General features: G+C 39.9%; 1 long non-coding RNA gene across 1 annotated transcript; it reads right to left on the bottom strand.

The window, feature by feature from the left end:
- Window positions 1-829: 829 nt before the first annotated feature.
- On the bottom strand, window positions 830-19348 carry LOC308058884. The gene is made up of 2 exons (XR_013926024.1): window positions 11142-19348; window positions 830-10863 (listed from the first exon to the last, which is right to left on the bottom strand). It is a non-coding gene; the product is annotated as an uncharacterized lncRNA (long non-coding RNA).
- Window positions 19349-24182: the final 4834 nt, after the last annotated feature.

Genomic DNA, 24182 nt, shown 5'->3' with positions numbered 1-24182 from the left:
TGCCAGCCAAAGGCACACACACAGGTTTCCTTGCCGCAGTGGAAAGCAGAGGATTTTTTCCATCAGCTCTGTCTGCACAATCAGTAAACAAGAGGCTCTGGCAGCTGGCATCCCTGAGCTGACTGGGATGGCCCTGGAGACAAGCAGAGGAAAGGCAGAGAGTGCCAGGGCAGACTGCAGGTTCATACCTGTTCTAATTTACTCCCCTGAGTTTCACAACAATTTCAGCAACAGTGACTAGGAATGCTGCACAAACATCTCACTAAGGTATGTTTTGATTGGCCTTTAAGTTTTACAAATCTTAAACAGCCCTCATTAAGTGATCCATACACAGCAAACAGTTAGCTTTGTGTATATACAGATTGCTTCTTGTGTGTCCAGGGAAACGGTGTGTCGACATTTAGATGAATGTTCAGATTCTTTTCTGTGGAGCATGAAGGAAAACTAAATAACCCAGTCATAATGGAGATAGGGGGATTTTTCCATTATTTGTGCAAACATTTTCATCTGAATACGCAGTGAATTAGAGCTGATCTTTCTCTCAAGCAAATCTGTTGCCTTAAGAAAAATAAAGTGCTGTGGAACATGCAGTATATAGAACTATTTGTGTCATACTTTAGAAACCAAAATATTGTTTTCAAATTTGGACGTGAGGTATGTCATAATTACATTGCTGTTAGTACTAAAGGGAGTTGACAAGTAACAAAACGGATTTTAAAGATACCTTCATTAGAACATTTCTGGTAACCAGAATTGGAAAAAAGTCTCCTCAAGCAGCCAAATTAAAAAAGAACACAGGAGAGCAAGGGGATTTTTAATTTTTTAAAAAAATTATTTTTATTTTACTTTTAACAGAGAAGACTCAGTGCTTTGTTTCAGGTGTCCAAAGCCAGTTCTCCCTCAGAAACATCTAAGATCCTTACACTATCTGGCCCTGCTAGCCAAAACTCAGGTCAGTGAAATGGAAATTTTTTTGTGTCACTAATGTACTGTGCTGGGTCTGGGAAGAACAGTGTCTTTGACATGACTTGTTATGTTGTAGGCCAATGTTGATGTGAATGTGACACAGTGAAGACATCCAGCCTATTGTATCTAGTCTAAACTAACACCTGGACTCGTCATTTAGTCTATTAGATGTATCTGGAGGTGTGCACCAGCTCTGGGGATGCCTACCATGTCAGCTGGTAACAGAAGGAGCCTGATTGACTCTTCTAGAGGATACGTCCAACTTTTTCAGCAACATAAGCTGTTGGAAATTAAAACGGCCCTAAGACAATTGACATGGAAGTATGAAGTCGGTGAAATGAGGTGAACAGCAAGAGAAAAGCTCACAAGTTTTGGTGTGTTGCTGATGTCAAGCCGATAAACTACAGCTCAATTTCTTTTTACAAGACATGGCTCTTAGTGCATAGGAGAGATAAATATGCACTCATTTGCGTGAATACCTTTTATTAACTGCAGAATGATACATGGAGGTCATCTAGATGTGGATCTGTACAGCTGTTATGGCACTCACTCCCCAGTGGTTTTGGAGGGCAGGACAAATCCAAACATCAGTATGCAGCAAGCAGCTCCAGACATGTTACACTCATGTTCTCCATATAACAAGATAATGCAGTGCCCATTCTGTTTGTGGCAATTCTCAGAAATAATTAATTAAAGGACTGGAAAGTTAATTGGGTTCTCTGGACCTTTGATATTGGATTTCACAACAGGCTTTATTGTGAGCATGTTCTTTTATCTGTTAAACCACACCTTTACATATCCTACCATTCCTGTTCTACTTAGTTTCAAGGCTTTGGAGAGATCCATTGAGAACAACATCTAAAAAATATCTTCTTTTTTGAATATCAAAATATCAAATATAATATCAAAATATTTTTTTAAATCTCTTGAATATCGAAAATATAAAAAATCCCCTACACTCATGGATTTTTCCTAGATATAACTCCCAACACCTTGATTATCTATATACCTCAGATAAGAATTATGTTTTCCCAGTTACACAGAATTTATTTCTTTGTTATATCTGCCCTCCAGTACAGTCTCCCAGGCAGAACAGCTATGACAGAACATCAGCTATACAAACCTTTTTCTTTTATACTATACAAAGTAATTACTACACTGAAACTTTTTGATTTGTAGAGATACCTGATCTAGTTTGATACAGCCAATTTATATTGATATAAATAAATATCTACTTTGGCATCTTGTTGGGTGTTGTAGCACATCCTTAACCTCTCCTTATCTTTGCTTCACTGTTGTCAAGACCCAAGCGGTCAAGTTTAAAACTCTCTATGAGCTGCAATTTATCTTCTAAGTTCTGGCACAGACATAACCTTCAAAATAAGAGGGTTGTCTGTGCCTACTCAATCCTTAGCCTTTTACAGAAGAGGCTCAGTTTCTAGCTGCAGCAGTTGTGACTTTTGTGATGTGCCTGACAACGGGAATAGAAGAGAGAACATGAAAAGTTCCATTATTAGACAAATACGTATAACACCACACGACCATACAGTGGACAGGAAAGTAAAGTTTTTGTAAATAGCAAAAGGCATAGGAGCTTAACTAGTCAATACAAGTGAAGGCGATCAGACTCTCTAAAGCCATTTTTACTCTACACTGCAGTTTGACTATATTTGGTTTGCATGCTCTGCATTGCATGTGACAGGGCAGCAGTGGCTGAAAACCTAAAGAAAGAAGAATGTTACTCAGGTATTAATTTATAGAAATGTGCTGGGTCTGGCTGGGATGGAGTTAACTTTCTTCTTGGCAGCCCATATAGTGCTGTTTTGGATTTAGGACCCAAACAGTGTTGATAGCACAGCGATGTTTTAGCTGTTGCTGACCAGTGCTTGTGCACCATCAGGGCTTTCTCTGTTTCTCACTCTGCCCCCACAGTGAGCAGGCTAGGGGTGGGCAAAAGGCTGGGAGGGAACACAGCCAGGACAGCTGACTCCAGCTGACCAAAGGGGTGTCCCATGCCATATTAACACCATACCCATCAGTAAAAACTGGGGAAGGGGCTAGATTTTCCAGGGTAGCTGTTCAGAGACTGGCTGAGCTTATCTGCTAGTGGGAGGTAGCGAGTGATGGTCTTTGCATCACTTGTTTGTGTTTTTTTTTCCCTCTCTTTGCTTCACTTAACTGTCTTTTGCTCTTCTGATTATCAGTTTGATCCCTCTGTGGGAAAGTGAGGAAGCGACTGGTCGGTGCTTAGTTGCTGGCCAGGGTTAACATCAACCCTCTACAGCGTGGCTGTTCCTTGTTTTAGAGAAGTAAAAAATAGAAGACAACAGCCTAATTACAAGTCTAAGTAAGCTTTGTAACTGTTGAAGGCATCATGCTTGTTGTGGGATCATGTCACCTTAATTGCCGAGTATAAATGTCAAATACATTTAAAAATAAAGGGGTTTCACTCTTTTCCTAAATCCAAATGGTACAACTGTATGTCCTGGTTTTGGCTGGGATAGAGTTAATTTTCTTCTTGGTAGCTGGTGCGGTGGTTTGGATTTGGTGTGAGAACAATGTCCATAGCACATGGATGGTTTTGGTTGTTGCTGGGTGATGTTTATACCAAGTCAAGGACTTCTCAGTTTCTCAGGCCCTGCCAGCCAGAGGGCTGGAGGGGCACGGGAAACTGGGAGGGGACACAGCCAGGGCAAGTGACCAAAATTAGCCGAAGGGATATTCCATACCATAAAATGTCGTGCTGAGTATTTAAACTGGGGGTAGTTGGCCAGAATCAGTTAAATGCTGCTCTGGGACTGGCTAAGCATTGGTCAACAGGTGGTGATCCATTGTATTGTGCATTGCTTGTTTTTTTTCTCCCTTCCCTTTAGATTTCATTCCTTTCCCTTTCTCCCTCCTTTTCATTATATTTTCCTCCTATTTTATTTTATTTTATTTTAATTATTAAATTGTTCTTACCTCAGCCCTTGAGTTTTACTTTCCTCCCTGATTCTCCTCCCCATATTTTGCAGGTGTGGGAGCAGGAGTAAGCAAGCGGCTATGCGGTACTTAGTTGCCAGGGTTTAAACCATGACACTGTATAACTACAGTGACAACCGGTATTACCTTATATTAAAAAGGGCATTTTATGAAAGGATAGAGGATGTGAAGACCATGTGTATGCATCAACTTTATCCACAGCTTCAATTTATATTCCATATAGTATATTATTGAAATAATAAACCCTGTGCACTCAATTTAGCAACTCTGACACCTTTTACTCCCCTGGCATTTTTCAAGCTGGAAATCTTTTTATAGAGCTCCCATCCCTTAAAGTTGACAATCGCAAGTCAATGAACCCAAGACGTTCAGCCAGAGGCAGAGAGCAAGGGCAGTAGCAAACCCTATTCCAGAGTACATCTCTTCCCATTATTCCAGGGATTGGCAAAATTTTCAAAGGAGTGAAAAACAACCACCAAATATACGAACCTTGCAAATATACTCCAAAATCCTTGCAGTTTTTCAGATTTCCCTCTCTTAACAACTTCTCCTCCCACAGCTTTCACAATGAAAAGGGCAAACCTCAGAATAATCTTATAAGTACTTACATATTTGTGGATTCAGTTTCATCTGAGTGAGGACTCTCCACAGCATGAAGGTCTAAAAATATACCTCCTACAGAATTACACAATGTGAAGAAAATTCACAGAACTAAAAAAGCAATATAAATCAAAGACTTTTTAGACTTTAAAAAATTCTGAATTAGTTGATTTGAAATATGACATTTTTGTGCATATTTATTTTTATTTTACCCAAACCAGTTGAGCATCCCTAATTTATACCACAGAAGCAGCTGGCTTGATTAGTTTGCTTCATTCACAATGCAGTTTTCTTCCCCTTCCAATGTGTGAAACAACTCAGTGATTTTATGTTCTCCCTCCCTTACTCTAAAAGTACCAATGAAAATATCTTCACCCTGACTGAGCAGATAGATAGTTAATTTTAAATTAAACAGCTGTGTCCAGGCACAATGCGCATATATTTCTGTTGCATAGCAAGTGACTTGTAACTGGAATTACCAGTGTTTGGGGTTTTGACCTCCAAACAGTTAATTAACATTTATCTTAAGTGAGTAGTATGAGACTGATACTGCTAGTGATAATGCCAAAAGGTTTGGTAGTTTGAGTCCAGTTCTCAGTATGCGAGGATGGCAATACTGACCACCGTGTAAAGGAGCTGAGAACTTTATTGAAGGTTACAGCAGAAGGGAGATCTTGGGAGGTGTAGAGTAGCTGAGCACCGGCTTTACTTTCACTCTGGATAAAAAGCTTTTTGGGGCCCAGGAGTCTTTGCTTTCCCTAATCCGTAATTGCAGACAAACTTTAAAAATGCAAGTTAAAAAGCTATTTAGTAAGTCATGCAGGACAGGACTTTGAATATGGGATCCACTCCATGTGATAAACCAACACTAAAAATGGTGGGGTCCATGATGTGTTGCTCAGGCAACCAACAGGGACAGAAGTCTCCGGCTCAGGGGGAAACAGCCTCCTGAAGTGCCTCACTTCCCCTGCTGCAAAGGAGAAAAAAGGACCGCTGAAGGCCTCACCTCCTCGGCTGAGGCACCCAAGTAAGTCAGCCCAGCTACTGCCCTGGAGACCTGCAGCCACCTCTTCACATGCAGGTAAGAAAAGACTGGAAGATACTGCATCGTGAAACTGCAAAAGGGTAGGTGAAAGTTAGATACCTCAGGTGGACAGGATGGTTTCTGGCCCATTTTTCCTTCCCGCTAGGCTGGTTTATTCATTCCTAAAATTAATTTCTGTAAATTGCTCAAGAAGCCAGTGGATCAAGTATGTCACCCACTTTTCTTCTTGCCGTGCACAAGTTAAGTTTACCTTTAATTCACCTGTATGTAGTGTAAAGTAGTTTCACAATGACTGGCCGCTAACCAGTACTTAATTCAGCCATGTAGAACTGCAAATCATAAGAACAATGCATCATCATTTATGTAAACCAGAAAATCTAGCTCTGTACTAAGAATTCAACCTGTCTATAAAAAGAATTGTCCACAAATAGCTTCCCCCCTCTAAATGCTTCTGCTCGGTTGGAGTTCTTCAAGGACTGGTTCTTTCCTTTCATCTTTTGAAAGTTCAATGATGAGAGCAAGGTCAGAAGTGCTATCAGTAGTCCAAATGATGAGAAAACCTTTGTTGTGTCTTCCCTCGCCTTCATTTGTATATACGTTCTTTTTTGCAAACAATTCTCCAAAACAATGTATTTCTCTGAAAGGAGTTATAGGAGCATGCTTATGTACCTGGTTACTCTCTGATTTCATTTTTATGTTTTAAAGGTCTCACTTTCAGGTTAATTTAAACCAATTTCAAGCAGCAGTGCATTCTTCTGTGAAAGAATGAGTGGCATGTGCTTTTACGTTCAAAAGCTAATTTCTCATTTATTGGCAGATTAGTTAGCAAAGGGATGGCTTAAAGAATGTAAGGTGTGTAAGGTTTTTGAAGTAAAGTTTTAAAGCCGCTGCTGGATTTTGTGAATACCTTAAGTCAAGTAATTTGTGTTTGGCAAATGCTGTATTTGCCTCCAAAGACCAACAGGCTGACCTTCCTTCCTTCCTTCCTTCCTTCCTTCCTTCCTTCCTTCCTCCCTCCCTCCCTCCCTCCCTCCCTCCCTTCTCCCTTTTCTGTAATCCATAAACCATGCCAAAGTCCAATTTCCTTGCACTTCAGGCCAGAACATCAATTTTAATTCTTTTTTTTCTTTTTTTTTTTTTTTTTTTGCAATGCAGGTGAAGCTTGCCTTCAAAAAAAAAAAAAGAATCACAGAATCACAAGATGGTAAGATGGTTGAGGCAGGAAGACACCTCTGGAGATCATCCAGTCCTAGCCCCTGTGGCCAGTTGAGCCAACAGCCTCTATGGAAACCTCTTCCAGTGTTTGTCAACCCACCCTTGACCACTCTCACAGTAAATAAGTTTGGGGTTTTTTTTTGTCTTTAAATGGAACATCCTGTGTTTCAGTTTGTGCCTGTTGCCTTCTGTTCTCTCACTGAGTTTCACTGAACAGAGCCTGGCTCCATCTTTACTCCCCAGATCAGGTAATTTTACACATGGACAAGATCCCTCAGAGTCTTTTCCTCTCCAGGCAGTCCCAGCTCTCAGCCTTTCCTCATATCAGAGATCCTCCAATCCCTTAACCACCTTTGTGGCCCCTTGCTTTACTCAGTATGTCCATGTCTCTCCTGTACAGGGGAGCCCAGAAATGGATCCAGCACATCTGATGTGTCCCACCAGTGTTGTTGAGCAGAGGGGAAGGATCACCTCCCTCAGCCTGCTGACAACACTTCTAATGCACCCCAGCAGGCTGCTTGCCTTTGCCACAATGGTGTGTTCCTGTCAGGCTGACTTGTTGCCCACCAGGACACTCAGGGCCTTTTCTGCAAAGCTTCCATCCAGCTGGTGGGTCCCCAGCCTGTGCTGGTACGTGAGGTTATTCCTCCCCAGGTGAAGGGCTCTGCTCTTCCTTTCGTTGAACATCATGAGATTCTGGTTGACTCAGTTCTCCAGCCTATCAAGGTTGCTGTCATTATGAACCCAGGTCTATAATTTGCTTTTCAGGTAATTTTAATATATAATGAAGCAAGTTCATGAACTCAGATTAAAAAAAACCCAATCCATATTAATCACAAAGACCAAAAATTAATTTTTGTTTTAACTAGAGCTGCTCTTTTAGAGAAGTATTCAAATGTAATTGCCATTTCCCAGTAATGAGTGAAAACAAACAAACAAAACTCTTCCATTCCTTCTAGGCTATAACCCTTGATATCTGTGAAAACTCAGATTTCATTTTTTGCTAAGAATCTGTCTAACTTTGATTTGCAGTTAGCAGAATTTAATCTTTTAGATTGAAACACTATGTATTTTCAGACTTGAATTTCCCATCTGGAAAATCTAATCTATGGTCAATTGTTCTTTTCTTGAAGTCTCCTTTCCAAATATATCTTGTGTAGCTTCCAGCTGGCACCCCGAATGGGTCTTCATCTATGGTAGATCCTTTGTCACATCTGTGCAACATGCTCGGGTGTTTTGAGACTGAGCAACACTTCATACGGCACTAGACACCTGTTCAGGCAGCTGAGTTTTACCCACAGTGTGCCTACACACAGTTCATCAGTTAATGCATACATCCACTCTATCATGTTAATCTCTTGATCATAACATTGCATGAGAAATGATATTCCTCTAAATATTTATCTCTGTTTTTTTCATAGTAATTTCTTCCTAGGCTAGCAGCTGTTATCCTGCTTGTCCTGCAGTCTTATTCTTTTTCTTAGCTTTGGTTGTACACTTCAGTTGGTGCTGAAATTTCCACTTTACTGAGCAAATTAGAATACCCCCAAACCATGTTCTCATTATGGTTCCAATTTTCTCGGTCTTTGAATATCAGAAAGCTGTATAATAATATAAGAAAATTGTTTTTATGTTGGCTTCCAAAGGCTAGAAGTACCTTATTTTAAAAAATGTCCCTTTAAAGTGATTTACTTCTTATGGTTATAGGTAGAGACATACAAATCAACCTTCTAATGAAAGGCATACTGCTTTCATATCATTCAGCCTCCTAAATGATTTAGTGCAGTATAATATTACAGATGCCTTACAGAAATCTAAATATGTCAACACCTTGTGTAATCTCGTTCTGTATCATTTTCTGTTCTGCAGTTAGAAGAATTATATAGTTCCCTGTTTACTGTACGTTTTGTCCTTTGGCTTTGATTTTGTATGTACTTAAAGAAAGGTACATCAGCATTAGGACTGTCAGACTGACGCAATCATACAGATGCAAGAGATTTATTTAAATGAAAGGAAAAGTGGATTTTATCCTTGCTGATGCTAATGGGCCAGTACATCTGCATGAATCATAAAAGAACAACGTGCCCTTGTCTATATAAACATTTAGCTCAAGTCTATCAGGATGGCGCCCTGAGGGTAGCTTGAGAACAAGAGGAAAATGGTGGCTGAAGGAGAAAGGGCAACCAAACACAGTTCAAGCTGCAGCATCCCACTGTTGACTGTCCTAAGGTAGGAACTTGAAGGTGATTCAGAAATCATACAAGCCTCCTGAAAGGTTATCTGTGTTTGAGAATGATCTCAAGGCCCCTGCTAGGAGGAGGCAGGGGAGGACTATCTCTTCCTGCCTAGTGGGGCTGACTTCTGGTTCCTGTGGGCTCAGCAGGAGGTACAGAATACTTGAATATTTCTGAGCTGAGGGAACATTTGTTCATCTGTCCCTGGTGTGCTCTTCATGGGTCGGTGGGGACGTGTCAGTGGAAGGGAACTTGGGAATATTGTCAAGTGGGACTTTGTGCTTCACTCATGTGGGAGATGGCTCATCACTGTTTGATTCATCCCTCTCCCCAATATTTCTTTTTGACCAAAGATTTAATGTTAAACTCTTAAACTAATTTCAATATTGTTACATCATCATCAATACTCCTCAAAGGTGTGATTTCCTTGTGCGTGAAATTGCTGAACTATAAAAAAAATACAAATAAAACCAAAAATCCCTCACCAAAACTTCAAAACCATTACAAGCAGAAACAATACATATTTTATATAAAATATCCACTTCAGACCGCATTTTCAAAAGCGTTGTAATATTTGGTTATCTTTGCATAATTAAAAGAACCCTTCTAGATGCCTCAAAACAGGCATTTGAAACTGAGGAGAAAAAAATCATTCGATTAGCGTTATAAGCACGTTTGTGTGACAATTAATTCTATTCTAAATTTTATGGTGAACGTTTGACAGTAAAAATGTAAACTCAATTTCACATACAAATATATGCCCATATTTTTACACATATCCATTAAATTGTATCTATTTCCATATACTTAAGACAGAACATTTTACTGCTTTTCTCCCATATATTTAAGTTATTCAGTAATGGAACAATAGTGCCATTTTACCCAATTATCTGGGTATAAATATCTGGTGGGAGTGGGGACAGGCTCCAGATAACATAAGCTACAGTACTGTTGGATGAGGGAAGCATGAAGGGAACAGATGCAGAACCCCTCAACAGCATCCAGCTGTTCTTTTCCTCTCTGTTAAAATTGCAGCAGTTCTTCTAGCCAGCTTATTGCTTTAAAAATGTTTCCAGAATATCTTATTCAGCTAAGCAGGTGTTCTTCTTTAGTCCTACTGTACAATCAACCTGCATGAGTAACTGTCTAAGAATGTTTACAGGACATTTAATCAGCAGGAGATGCTTACATTTACAGAGGTAATAGGAAATCCCCTGTGGCTTTGTACCTAATTTAGTCATCTTTAAAGCTCAGTATATTTACTGTTGCAGCTGGGGACTGGTACTGTCAAAAGATTCTCAGCATAGAAATAAAATTCAGCACCTCATTTGCCTAAAGTGAAATTCCCCGGGTTTCAAGAAGGTGTAACTGTTCTACTAGATCAGGGAATTATGGTCCTTCTGCTCTGAAAATTTTAAATAGAAATTCATACACACACACACAAAAAAACCCAAAATGCAAACAACAAACAACAAAACCCTAAAACAAACAAACAAAAAAACCCCAGAAAATGTGAAGAATATTTTTCTTTATGGGTGGAGAATAATGAAAAGACTAGGCTTTAATACTTGATATTAAAAACGGAACCTACATTCTCAACACACAGATAAATAAATTCCCCCACAACTTAAAAAACAAGCACTAACATTATAAAAAGATCGGCAAGACCCCCCTGCTATATGCTTCTAATCACACCAGATCTGAGCTGGCATGGCCAGCCTCCACCCATTAGTACCACATAAGATGTTCAGTCCCTGGCTCTTCTATTTCTTCTGCTGAAATTCCACTTCTTTCACCCTCATACAGATGAGAAACGTATACCTGAAAACATTAATCAAATTGAAAAAAAAAATGTTCTCTAAGATTAGCCAGAATATATTGTCTACTCTTTTTTTTTTTTTTTTTTAATGTTGTGCTCAATTTTTGATTAAAGTTGCAGATATCGTATCAGGATTTGTGCCTGAATTAAATTAAGAAAGGTTCTGTAGCATTACATAATGCCGCAGGAACTGATGTGATGTCATAATGCACAGTCTGAACCATATTATTCCTGGCATTTAGGCAGGAATATACAAACAAATTGTTGTTTGTATACCCACATGCTTTGGACCGAACATTCCCCTTGATGCTCTGGGGCAGCACGGTAGCTTTCATTGCTGTGTTTGCTTGCAGGCAGATTCCGTCTCTGGTGATACGCCACACTTTGTTTGATAGAATGAAGAAGAGACCAGATCACTTGGTAAAACTAAGAAGTTGATAAAATTGGGTTTGTAGTACTTAAGCACATGCTCAAGAACTATGGTGCCATTGGTATTTCAGAGAAACCTAATGGTAAACACTTGCTTAAGTCTCTGTTAGGTAAAACCTCCTGTACTATCAATAGTGGCAAAAGGGGAAAAAGGGAGCAGAAAAAAATTTACTGAAGCTATTCACAACCTAAAGCACAAATTGCAGGATCATCTAGGGGAGGAAAGGGCCATGCAGTATTTTCCTTATCTAAAGCCAGATTGCATCACTACAAGCAGATATACCTGTACAGTGCTCTTGCCTTGATGCTATATCTGAGAAAAGAAATATTTATGACTAAAAATCACAAAATGGAGGACCAAGAAAAAGAAAATCTGATTCTCATTAAAGAGAGATCTAGGACTCAGCTCCTGAATGTAGCTTATCTAAGTTTCAGTTCGTCACACAAAAAACAAACGGGAAGCAGAATCTTTGAAAAAGTCAGCCAAAGAAGCAACTTATCATAAAACCAGCTCTGGCATATGGCATCTCTATTTCCAAAAAGGACTAGAAAGTTATCCATTATAAATTAACTCCCTCACAGATGTCTCAAAGGGAACAGCTATAATGATCATGATGCTTAGAAATAATTAATTCTTTTTACAAGCTCCTGACTTCTGGATCTAAGCCTCCTTCATATGCCCTGGCCCCAGGGTTGGCTTCTAACCAAGTTCTGGCCAAAATTCAGAGCATCTTCATGGCTGGTTTGAATGATGCTAGTGCAGAGGGCAGGACTGTTTGACATAACTTTACATCTGCAGTGTAGATAACATTCTTGTAGATCAGTTAAGCTCTATGTATCCTGAGACCCAAATGGGTTATTCACCCCACACTAGTTGCTATGCTGTATGTACCTGTTTTTTTTTGTGAAAACTTACGTTTCTGGTTGTAATCCTAGACTTCAGACATGCGTATCACAAAAGCTGCTACAGTGGGCACAAGCTGGCATTCCTCTCCTTGCGACTGGTCCCTGTGCAGCATTGGCAGGACCAGGCTGCCCTGGATACCCATCCTCAGCTGCAGGGTTTCCTAACATTACCTCAGCTTGGGCAGGAGATGCTCAAGTCTGTCTGCAAAGCACCCTGTACGCACTCTCCCTGACTCTGGAAAGCCTGCTGCAAGCTGAGCCACGGCATGAACTGCAACAAAGAGTCATGGATGTGCCTTACTTACACAGGGTAAGCAATTAGGGATGAGATTGTTGCTTCTCCTTTGAACAGGTGAACGCTCTTGCTTATAAAGTGCATACAGCCCTGCTTTCTGTGATGCAGAGAAAAAGTGGAGCAGAGCACAGACAGGGAACACTAAAAGTCACCCTACAGCCAGCTTCTCATTATGCAATGCTGCAGTGCTTGTGCCATAAGGGTGACTGAGCAATCTTCTAGAAGAAAATCAGCTGTGAAGAATAAAATTCCAGCACGATCTTCTGATGGTTGGTTTTCAGAGTTCCCTCTGTTTGTATTTCTGCTTTTATAAATATTCTATGCTCAATCAGTGCATTACTGGGCTTATTGTTAGAGGTGAACATGAGGCCAAAGAGGCAGGGGAGGAGTTAATTGCTGTGCTGCTACTGCACTAGCTTGCAGGTTTCCTAGCCAAGGGTTTTCTTGTATGGATTTAACTGATGTGATAAGACACACATGTCAACCTTTGAAAGGTGACTGGTGACTTTGTGTACTGCCCTGGAAAGGCAACAATTTAGAGTGATGAGGCCTGAGAAACAAAATTCTTGCAAGATCTACAACTGTGCATGCAAAAAACCTGAGGTGCCTATTTGAATAACTTTGAAGATAAAAATACATAATATTAGAGCTATGATTTAATTACAGTATGGCTGATTTCTAGGCACTGCACAGATTTGCTTACCTCTGAACCGCTGCTTTCCTCTTTCCAGGTTATACCTCTGTGAAATGAGAGTATTGTCTGACTTCCTTGCCTTAGTTTGCACTATATTAACTTGCCTGAATGCACTGAGAACCATACTGTGCAAACTCCCACGGTATAAAATAGCATCAGAGACAAGATCCCAGACCAAGTAGCTTGCAAAGAATTGCTGTAACTGTAGCTGAAACCAAGTAGATTCCTCTTACCTGGAATTATGAAGGTTGGGATGGATAATTGACTTTTTCTAGGGGTAAGATTAGGGTAGAGAAGGACAAGACCAAGACAGTTTCTGGATGTGATCCTATGAACTGCCTGGCAACGCTGCAGGGAGTGGCAGACGCATACAACTGGATGGCTGGTCATATTAAAGTTACTTCAATCAAATGTTTTGCAGGTAAATTTCTGGAAAAGGCCAAGCCAAGCTTGGATTCAGAAATACTTTTTTTTTTGCCTCCCTCATATCAATAATAGAGTTATGTTTCCATTTCAGTATCCCACCATTTGTTGGAAGAGTCAGTGGGCAAGTGCCTAGCAGCTTTTAAGAGAGCTGTGATCCAGCAATCCCTTCCTACTGCTGTGGAACCATGTGGTCCTTCCCTGCTCCCCCCTTCGTACCCCATGCATCCAGATGTGCTGTGGGCATATGCACAGTTCTCCCTGCAGAGGCGTCAGGAGCAGAATGTGGTCCTTCCCACCCACCTGCACAAGGGATCAAGGGAAAGACCTAGGGTGAAGTTCTCAGAGACTGTTGGTTTATTTGGTGGGGCGGTGGTGTTTGGTGGGGTTTTTTTGAGAGGCCAAATGATAAAAATCTGATGTGTTTTGCTGAAAGTCAACTCTGGTAAAAGATTAGATTTTAAAGAAACACCTTTTGAAAACATTTTTCTTTTTTTTCTTTTATGTTTGTATTAAAATAACACATATGCCAATTGTAAAGAATGGAGCAGTGCACGCAGCGTGTTTGCCTTATGTTAGTGTCTGCTCGGCATTAGATATGATTCCTGTCTTCTCTGAACCAGAAGAATGAAAGTCAATGTGCTGACCATAGTGCATTCTAGGTATGCCTACCTGGAGACTGATAAGATATGGTGCTTTCCTGGAGATAATAATGCCAGTCAACAACTGAACATGAACTTCTTAACAACTGCCAGCCAAGGGGGACAGAGTATGTGCAAATGCTGTGAGCAGAGTTTCAAACCGAGGACCGATGTCTCCAGACACTTTGCTAAAACAGTGATTGCCTGAGTGTATGAGGGAGTGTATGAGTCCTGGGGGTGGTGAGCCAGAGAGGTGAGTAATGCTGCCAGCATGGACGTGCGTGCCTGTTTTATTTTCTGCATTTAAAGTTGAAGGGACTCTTAATAAATAATGACTTGTTTTAAAAACTGGTGTCCTGGCTGCATAAGATCAGGCTGCACTGCAGCTGCTGGAAGAGTCACTGTGAGACCTGTAGGAGCCTTGTTTAGGAGAAGACTTAAAGCTGAGCAATAAACAGGCTCATCCTGGGTAAAAGCCAGAGGTGATTTTGCTCCTTGGACCTGGTAAGAAAGTGAAACATTTTGTTTTCACTTCTCAAAACAAAGTGTCCTTTGTCAGCCCACAAATAACTGTAAAAGTTACAGGGAATCTCTGGAAGCTTTATTCCCATTCTGGATTGGAAGAAACTTTGAAATAATGGGAATGAATTAATTCTACCCTGTCCTTCATCACTGAAAGCATTGTTCTGCATAGGCACCTTGGGTGACCATTTTTCACTTTCTGAAAGAGTGGCTCGCAATAATGGCCTTGAGGAGGCTTGCCGACTAGAAAAGATATGATCTCTTAATCACTGTTGCCTAGTTTCATTCCTGTGCCATGTTAGATACAAACAGTGAGTCGTCAGAAGGGTAAGAATCAATTTTAAGAAGTAAAATACATTAAACTGTAGTCCGCTAAAATGTTCCATTACAGATGAATGCCTTTTTATTTTTATTTTTTTTAAAGCAGCTGTCAAGTGCACAGCAAGCAAGATGAATCTTCCCGTTTTCTGTGTGTTTTGATCAGAACATCCTCGAGACTAACATCTGCTATTACATTTTTGTGCTTGCATGATATTTTGCAGCCAGGTCACAGGAATGCTTTTCAATAGAAAATTATAATTCAAAATACATGATCATCAAGTAAAAATTAGTACACTAAATAAAAAAATTACTCTTTTTTAAATATATATTTTGAGAAGCGAAAAAGGAGAAATCTTGTGTTTGTGTTACAAACTTTTTCACCTATTAACAGTAGGCAAGCACCCCTCTATGAGCTTCATGTAGCTTTTCATTTTTTCTTGGTAAGAAAATCTTTACTAAGCAGAATCGTTTAGCAGCTGGCTAAATGGTCATATAATGGCAGTAAAAAAAATTGAAGAGGGATGTTTGCTGAGTAAAACTACTTGAGACACAGGAGGGAAGAAAAGACACACAAAGTCGTAGGTGTGCTGTTCCATTTGAGACTGCATCCGGCTCCGACTCTTTGCTGTGTGCACGGCTGTACACGCAAACAAGGGAGACTGCACCTCCACCTTACTAAGCGTATGTGAGGCATCTTTAAAGTTAGTTTCTAGGCTCCCTCTACAGTCAATGGAGAAAAATAGTTACCTCTGGAGGGCAGATTCCCCGGCTTGCTTTGAACATGTATTTTACAGACTTCGCGGTGACTTGATGCAGATTTGTGAACAATGAAGCAAATTGTCTGTGTGCTTGAGCACCTTAAGAGTAAAGGTAGGAGCCTGGAAATGGCCATCTCTGCTTACGTTATTCTATTAATTACTTAACAATTATCCATGTTTATTGATTAGAAAATAAACCTAATATTTTTACGTATCTGTGAAATGTATTCTGTCCTCTATGACAAAAGGAGACCTTTGGCCATTTTCAGCAATGTATGATTTTTATAGGGGTAATATTTTTTTTTATACATTAGTTCTAAGGTTTAATAAAGATTCATATATAGGTTTTGAATTATTTCATTTAAAGCCATTAAGTGGAGCTAAGTTCCTCCTCATCCACAACCGTAACAGGAGGTCTGTCTTTTAAGAATTTATCATCAATTGTCATCAGCATGGGGCAACTTACACCCTTTACGGTGCTATCTTCTCCACTGCACTGATCATCACATATGGAGAACATGCCAAGCTTCCTTAAGTTTTATTCATCATAACTGCAGATTTAGCAATTCTGCTTCAGTCACTTTCTTAAGCTGTTCCTGGCTGTGACTTCATCTCTGTTGAATGGTAAGGTTTTGTTCTGTTTTTCTTTTTTTGTTTAATTTTTTTTCTTTTTTTTCTTTCTTTTTTTTCTTTTTTTTTTTTGAAAGGGACAATGCTGAAATCTTTCCCCTTGTTAAGGACTATATTGTAGAAGGAGATCTTCAAGGAGATCTGAGTGCTATATTAATACAATAGACAAGAACGAGTTGTTCCAGTGACAAATACAAAAGATGAACGTTAGGATAACCTTTGCGATAAAGACTCTGTGTGAATTTAAATAAGAACTGAAGAGACAGAGGGGTCAGAGAAAAGGCAATGAGATAAATTTTCTCACATCAAAACATGCAAAATTGATTCTTGTTTGGAGATCTAAATTAATATGGTTATTGCAAATGTGGTAACAGACTGCAAAAAGATGGAAAAGAAACAGTCTCTTTCTGCCCTCTAAAATGGATCCTGTCAAAGTCAAGGTGTGAACAACTGTAAGTAGCTCCTGAGTGCATTCACTGCTCCTAAATCCAGGTGCTAAGCTCTGCCAGCAGACAATGATAAACATTAATAGAAAGTAGACCTTGTTACAGTTACAGGCAATCTCAAAATCCAGGTTAGTTACAGTGCTCCAGATTTTGTCTCTGGTAACCAGCAGAGAACTAGTACTCTTGCAGCATACTTTTCTTAGCACTACATACTGAACAAGAGTTAATAAGTAATTGTGAAATAGAGCTTTGTTTTCACAGGGTGCAGTGATTAATGGTCCATTGCATTGTCCCACCGCAGCCACTGTGTTTTAATTAACAATGTCATGCTACAGTGGTATTTGAAAACATGCCAGTTTAAGCCACTCGTTTTTTTCCCAAACTTTTGTCCTTAAATTAAATGAACAATAAAACCCCTTCATCATCAGATGGGTAAGACTGACATATTTCTGCGCTTGGCTTTGAGAAGGCAGTTTTTCTGGACATTGTGAGCACTAGATCCCAGATTCATTCTTTCTGCCAAATCTTCTGACAGAGCAAAGGGAGGAACTGAACTCTTACATCAAGAACACTACAGTTTCCTGAACTGTAAAACACCCAAGAAAGCACTAACTGCTTTTCTTCTCCCTTTTAAGTTTTGTTTTTACCTTGGAGAAGTTGTAAATGCTGAAAGAGTAAGTTCTTCAAAAATGATAGAGTGTAAAAATTAAAGACAGAACTTCGTTTGAAATGCCACAGAAGCACAGTAACTATCTCAGGAATAATTTGAGGATCACAGTGAAATTCTTGTAGAAAATGCATTGTATTAATAAATAAAGACAAATGATTAAGTGATACAGTACCATTAAAAAAAATTCATAGGAGCACTGGGGAATATGGGAACCACATCAATATTTCAAGTGCCTGTACCTACCCTATGATGTATAGTAGAAAGGAGCTTTGAATTTTACTCGATACCACTGGCAGCCATGCTCCGCTTTTACACTACTATCCACACGTGTTCTAAAAGTATAATAAAATGGATGGCAAGCTCAACAACTGCCCTACACATCCAGACAGGCAGGCCCGCTCTTCTTTGCCACATGCATCCCCATGGAGCTGTCCTGCCCTGCAGTCAGGACAAAAACATGTTGGGGAAAACCTAAAGTGAGACCACAACAGTCCTCAAGTCAAAACCTAGCCAGCCTCCCTCCTCAGGCCTCCTGCAGGAGCTGGGAGCCCCAAACTACTTTAATAAAGGAACACATTCTTTTCTGGGAAGGTGCCTGGTGTCAGTGCTGTTCACAACTTGGCTTTTTCAGGGGCACATGCAGGTGTAACACAACAGGAGATCTGTGTGTAAGGTTATAAAACCAGTAAAGTCTTTACACCTACAACAGAAATACTACAGGGGAATCGATAGGTAAATTGCTAATATGTAACTCTCCCCTTTCCTAAAGCTAATAGGGGTGCTTTAGATGCTTTGTTCTGCTGCTGAATATTTTTCCACACTTTTCTGTCATCTTCTCACACATCTAACGTGAAAAAGTTTTCTCTTCCCAAAGCAGTGCTTATGCCGCCAAGATGTCTCTGCTCAGGCAGTTGAATAAATAATGCTATCCCCTGCCTGGCTGATGAACAGCACAGCACTGCAGGCAGAGTGCAAATTGCGTATTTACTGCTGAGTCCCATAATAGTGCAGTTTTCTAATAAACTAAGCTTTACTTCAAAGCATAAGCTTTACTTACGCAGATCCCGTCGCCTACTCTGTCTCCTTGACCAACTGGAGAAAAGTCTGGTAAAAGCTATTTTGAAACAGCTCTTCTGAAGGAGCTATATTTGATTCTCTGAATCTCCAGCTCCCTCTTCCCACAGATTGCCTGGCGTAGCTCCGGTGGGTTGCGGCCCCACTGCCCTGCCTGTGCCCCAGGTTGGGCAGGACACCTCCACGCAGGACCAGCTCTAGCACCGGGCTGGTGTGTCCCCTTAAGCAAAAGTCTCCCAGCCTGGTGACTGCAGCAGTGACCCTGGCTGATGGGGCTGCCCCATGGCTCTTCTGGTTGCACCAACACCACTGCTCGTGGAGCTGGGATGTGGAACCTCGCTGGCAGACTGATCTGTGTATGTGTGATTCTAGTCAACCCAGATGTCACTGAGCTGGTCCTCAGGTAGTCCCCACACAGAGGTGATGTGGGTACATCTCAGGGGGCTGCCCAGAGAAGGACTGAACAGTGAGGGCTGAGAGGGGGCCAGGGGAAGAGCTTTTTGAACTCACCGTGCTGCTGAGGCACGTCAAGGAACTCCAGTCCTGATGGTGAAGAGGCTGCCTTGTTGTCAGCTCTCCCGGATGCCACAGCTTCAGCTCTTCTAATCCAGAAGTGGCTACTTTGCCATTTGCAAATGCCTGATGGCTTTCTGCCTGTGGCCGTATGGAAATGCCCAAGTTGTGTCTATGCAGACCTAGGCTGAATGTGAATAAATGTGCATTAACTTTCCAAATCTCATTCCTACCATCGCTTACATGGGAATAATTTTAGCTTTCTAAAAATGTGATTCATTTAGCTTGCCTATCTGCTTTTAACACCACTATTTTCAATATAAATCTTTGGTAAGGTCACCAGGTGTCCCAGTTTCACGAGTGTCCCGTTTTCATAACGACAGAGTTGGTAAGGTGCTCTAGTTTTTAAAACTGTTGGAGAGCCTTCTGCTGCCTTGGGTGCATAATTAGTAAGCCTGTGTGAAAGTGAAAAAGGATTGTCACAGGAAAGAGACATTTTAAAGTGACAGCAAAGTAAAATACTAATTTTGGTTTCCTGTTGAAAGTGCCTCAGACTCTCCCTGATCTTCTAGTGTTATGTTTTTCTGCCTTGCCAGGTTGCTCATATTCATATGTATTTCAACCAAAATTCAGGTTTAAATGAACAGTAATTTTATTCACTGCCAAGATGTGTAGCTACAGCTGTCGAGAAAGCTGTCAGATTTTACTTCACCTGAAAATTTTTTCCTAATTCGACTGAAGTAGAAATTGAAAACAGCTCATGGATCCAATGCATCTTTTGTTTTGCAATTGGAATAGTTTGTTAATATTTTTTTTTTCAAATTAGTAGTTAATTTATATCATGCTTACATACTAAGCCAAAATATTGGGTCATCTTCCCTAATTTCACCTAAGAGGTGAGTGAATCTGAAGTAGTGAGTGAATGGTGCCAAGGCACGTGATTGATGGTGTCAGCCCCATTTTCCGTAGCTAGCTCCGGGTCTGCCTGCTGAAAGTCCAGCCTCCAGCTGTTGGCTTTCAGTACCTTCATGCCCACGGTCAAGTTCATAAAAATTGAACTAAAGGGATGCCAAGAAGAAAGCAGAAGTCGAGAATATAAAAGGCTGAAAAAGGCTGAAAAAGGCTATCTGTTTTGGAAACAGCAATAAGCTTTGTTTAGGCGTGACTGGACTTAAATATTTTTTTTTATGACTACCATGCTTCTGTTCAAATTTCTTCATCAGGCCTATGAAGAAAAGCATTTAAACCAGGCAAGGAATGTATCATCTGGCATTCAAAAGTTCAAGTATCCTTGAAATTATGTAAAACGGAAACCCTCATACCTCTCTTTGCCCTTTTCTTTGTATTTGTTTAACAATTGCCTTGTCAATCAAGGACAATAATTATTAGTTTTGTGGATTTATTCTCTTAAGTCAGTTCTTTCAAATTAGCATGCTTTCACTGTCCCCACTTATATTGAGCTAATAAAGCATAATAAAGCAAAATTCAGTCCCTTTCTGCCGAAGCCATGCTTTTATATGACTCTTGATTAAGACAAAGCCCAACAGAGAAAGCAAAATAGATCAAAACCTGCCATTCTTTTTTAAAAAAATTTTTTTAGAGAGCACTCCAGTGATGATGTGACTTCTTAAAATGCATAATATGTTATAGTTCCATGTTTAAATAAAACTACATGGCTCTAGTGTGTTTCATTTGTGCACCATATTTGTTAATTTTGGCTCTCAACCAGTCCTGCATGTCAGTTCTTCAGAGCCAAGTACTTTGAATGCTTTCTAAAGGAATTTGATTAGGTCCCAATACTGCAAAATAGACACAGTCCAGGAGTCCTGCAAGCAGACCATAAGCTCTATAAATGCATTTCTTTAAATGAAAACAAACAAACAGATTGCCCCATGGCTCTTGCCCTGAAAAGGCCCAGTGGCATGCTGCTAGTGCCCATTATAGCACACTGCACAGGCTGTTTCCTTAAAACCTTTCATCCTCCTAAAGGGCGGGGGGAAACAGAATCTAAGAGATAAAAAGCTTACAATAACTGCACACAATTTAGCTCCCAAATGGGGCCTAACATGATTAAAATAATAAGCATCACACTGTGCTCAACAGCATTTCAACTAGTGTAACTAGGGTATAAAACATTAAACATGCCTCCAATGAAAAACATTTCAAATTAAAACTGCAACAGCAAGTGTGGGAGACCATTACGGTGTGGGATAGACTACTGTCAGTCTAAGCATGCTGGTAAGGATGGGAAAGGTTTACTGACATGGCCAAGGACCAGCCAAAAATACAAATACAAAATTTTCTTCCTCCAGAGAAAACTGTATGATGGAAAGCTTGATCCCACCATGGAAAAACTGCCAGCAATTTCTATGAATTTTTGACCAAGTCCTAAATCCTGAGGTTTTAGTGGTGCTGCTTATTAGATACCTGTCTAAATACCAGGATGGCTACAGCCTCTGGCTCCATCCCCCAGGTCAGAGGGCTAGGGCTGCAGGGACAGTTGTCTCACGACACCAGGCCAGCAGGCAGCAGTTTTCAGAAGGTGCTCCAAGTGTTGGGAAGTGTTAGGAAAGGAGAACAGGCAAAACAGCATCATCATCACGGCACAGTATAAATCTATAGGGTGTCTGCATCTTAAATACTTAATAGAGATCTCAGTTTTGTGTCTCATAGGAGATAAAATAGAAGCAGGAAAGATCTGGTGAAGACAAAAAGAAGGGCCAAAGGAGGGGAGTGATTTTAGATGAGGAATGACTAAATACACTAAGGGCTCAGCAGATGGGAATTTGAGAGGGACACAGCAAAAGTAATATGCTGACTGACCTGAGTGTCAACAGGAAATGGATTTTTGCTGTCTCTTTCTGTGCAAGAAGCAAGGGGGATCTAAGGAAACTAGCAAGTGGCAGATTTAAAACAAGAAAAAGGAGACTGTTTTTCACATGTTGTGTACGTAAGCCGTTAATCTTACAGCTGGATGTGGTGGAGTTACAAATTGGCATGAGGTCAAGAAGCAGCTGAACAAATCAAGGGGGCAAAAAATGCATTAGTGACTACCAAAGGCAGAGACCATGTTCCCTATCAGGAAGTCTCTGAGACACAAGTTGCAGAAGACTGGAAGAGTATTTTAAGAAAGTATTTCTGAATATGTTAATATTACTAAATAATTGTTATTGGTAAATTGTTATACTGCTTTTATGTCACTAGGCCTCTTGGACACTGCTGGAGGACGCAGGGCTGGCTGGATTTTCTTGGCCTAACCCTTCTTATGATTTCATGTTGAATACACTAAAAATGGAACTGGAAAGATATAAAAATGAAGCCCGTAGCTCAAAACATGGGGAAAATACACTTGGAGATTTTTTGGTGGTGTTGTTTAAATTATATCCCACTGTGGCTCTTTTGCAACTGATCTTTCACAGTTTCTGTCATCCTGGGGGCAGCAAAAATATGCATCTCTTTTGCAGTCAGTAAGTGCTGTAAATAAATTTCCCTGCATGACTGGCTCTCTGGAACATCCACTATTGCCTTTGACAATTCACTGGTCTCTTTGGGAAAAGAAACAATTTCTGACGTACTAAGCTTTGCCTGATAAAAGCACTCCCATGGTTTTTCATCATGTGTCAATTTTTATTTTTCTGGCAAACCAAAAATATGTTGATTAACAGCAAAATTCTCCATAATACATGGAAAGCACTGTGATACATACCAAGAAATACTTGTTCTATAAACTCATCATGAATAATGCTATTTCATCAGGTGAATTTGGTTGCTCTGGTTGCAGAAAAATAGCATGTGTCATGTGGAAAATGCAAATGTGTCCACTGTCATCAGGTTATATTAGTGTGATATAATGATGATAGGATTTGCAGCCAACACAGCAGATCTGTTGTGACAAGCAATATCCAGCTCCCTTCTGTTGCCGTTTTGAGAATGAAGGTATAAAATTTAAAGGTCTGAATGTTACTTGAGCTTAAGCAAGAATCTGTTATCAGTTGCAGAATTTATTCTTCTGATTTATGGCATAGGTTCAGGCCTCTGGGCTTTTCAAAACACCCAAATGTACTTCTTTACATTGCGCTTCAAACTATGTAGCTATATTGCCTCTGGCTACATAAGCTTTGGGTTGATTTTTATAAATTTTCTTGCTTTCTATGATAGAAATAGTCAGGTTAATAGCATCTGAAACAGTTCAAGTTACCACATTTCTGAACTAAAAAAATCTATACCTGGCCACAATGTAATCTTTACACAGTCAATAAATTTTATGATAACATCTGTCTATTGAATCTGAAAGAAGCAGAATATAGTTGGCTGTAACGAGTATTGAGCAGTATATTAGACTGGCATAAATTTTCTGATACCCATTGTTCCACTGTCATTCAGAAACATCTGAGTCTCCATTTTGATGTGAAAAAGTTGCTTCAAAAGGAGTAAAAAAATCCCAAAAGCAAAAAAATCCAGCTATCTCATTTGTTTATCTTTGCTTTGTGTCACTGAAGAATGACTTACACCAAACACTTCCTGCACTACGCCCTTTATGTCATGTGATTTTTTCTTCTTCCATTTAAGAAAACTTAAGACTACTGTAGAAAGTGGAATTAAACCAATTTAATCCACTGATGGACTTAGGTATTTTTTTCCCTTTGGAAAAATTATGCCCACTTCTACAGAAAGCAAAAGTTATGCAGTAAGCAACTGATACTAAAAATAATTATTTTTTTTTTTCAGAGCCTAGTTCTATATTTTCCTTGGTGATATTTTTTTGGTTGGTTGGCTTGGTTTTTTTACTACTTGTATAAGTAAAATTCTCCGGAGAAGATGAAATAGCTAGCTATTGTGCCAGGTTAAAGAAAAAACTAATGTGAAGAAGTAAATAGATCTTACAGTTTACCTTTCAGTGGCAGAGTGCATTTTTCTTCTGCTGATCGTACTTCAGAAAGACACGTTTTCATCGACTGTAGTAATCCCCTTCAGTACTGAAGATGTGAGAGATTCAGTA

The sequence above is a fragment of the Falco punctatus genome (assembly GCF_963210335.1).
Source record: "Falco punctatus genome assembly, chromosome: 2".
In the NCBI taxonomy this organism is placed as follows: Eukaryota; Metazoa; Chordata; class Aves; order Falconiformes; family Falconidae; genus Falco; species Falco punctatus.
Note: the sequence above shows the minus strand (reverse complement) of the source record. Positions and strands in the feature narration are given on the sequence as shown.